The sequence below is a fragment of the Larimichthys crocea genome, unplaced genomic scaffold (assembly GCF_000972845.2).
Source record: "Larimichthys crocea isolate SSNF unplaced genomic scaffold, L_crocea_2.0 scaffold52946, whole genome shotgun sequence".
NCBI classification, from domain to species: domain Eukaryota; kingdom Metazoa; phylum Chordata; class Actinopteri; family Sciaenidae; genus Larimichthys; species Larimichthys crocea.
In genome coordinates, this window is record NW_020856917.1 from 6,958 (window position 1) to 8,078 (window position 1,121).

The following is a 1,121-nucleotide window of genomic DNA, read 5'->3' on the forward strand; positions in this document are numbered from 1 at the left end:
GTTTTTAATTTTATGGTCTTCACACTCACAAATTTAATATTCCCAGCCTCACACAATAAAACTTTCTGTGTATATGACCCAGCACACACTTTACGCCACCATATTTTTCCATTATCCTATTATTTAGCTCCTTCTTTTATAGTTCTTACTGTCGTTTTAATTATTTCTCACGTTTGTTAATTTATTCTATTTTTGAGTGTATTTGTTATTCTGTTATTTTCTCGATTCTTTTTTACATTAAAAACCAAATATGATTTATTTCTCCCCCTTTTATTCTTTTGCACGCGCTTTATATCTCTCTTTCTTTTTTTACCTGCTGTCCTCAGTAACGCCTTTACCACTGTTAAGTTCCTCTCATGCTTCTTTGTCCAGAAATTTCATTGCTCATGTTTTATACCTGTCTTTGTTAACTTAAACCATCCTAACCCAAACTTTGAAATTAAAACTGACACAAACATTTATTTTTTACTTTAATTGTTGTGGGAGAAACTGGAGCACCCAGGGAAAACCCACAACAAAAGCTGGATGACACTATGCAGACGACACACTGATTTGATGAGGTCCCCCAACAGTTCCAGACTGTAGCAGATTTTTCTTTTTTTTTCTTTTCTTTTTTGGAGGGGTTTCTGGTCGAGGCATTTCTAATGAAGAGAAAATGGTATTGTCATTAGTATACATGTTATTATAGTGTTTACAAAAGTTAAAAAAAATATATACAAAAACGCACACATACACCCCCACACACTCTCATGCATACACACACCTGAGAAATCCTGCGAGGAACATGTGGCTGAGGAGGTAGATGGCTCCTCATCAGACTCCATGGCCATGTCTGTGGCTCTGGTGGAAGCACCTAACTCCTCATTTTGGCCAGTGGGTGTTCTAGCTCCAAAATATTTCAGAAGTGCCCCTGAATTTACAATTAAAATACAATATGTAAGTAAGATCACAGTCACATTACACATGCATCAGTTACCCAATTAAAATGACCATAAAGCACATTTTATTAACATTTAACACCCTATAAACTAAGCATAGCACACTACAAATGATTTAAAAAGCTGTATCACATGTATTCCACAATCAGGACGTGTGGGAATCTGCACTTGTTGTGTTGCAAA

General features: G+C 35.8%; 1 long non-coding RNA gene across 1 annotated transcript; it reads right to left on the reverse strand.

The window, feature by feature from the left end:
- Positions 1–610: 610 nt before the first annotated feature.
- Positions 611–1,097, reverse strand: LOC113745210 (uncharacterized). Its single transcript, XR_003462038.1, has 2 exons — positions 764–1,097; positions 611–641 (listed from the first exon to the last, which is right to left on the reverse strand). It is a non-coding gene; the product is annotated as an uncharacterized LOC113745210 (long non-coding RNA).
- Between the last annotated feature and the right edge of the window lie 24 nt (positions 1,098–1,121).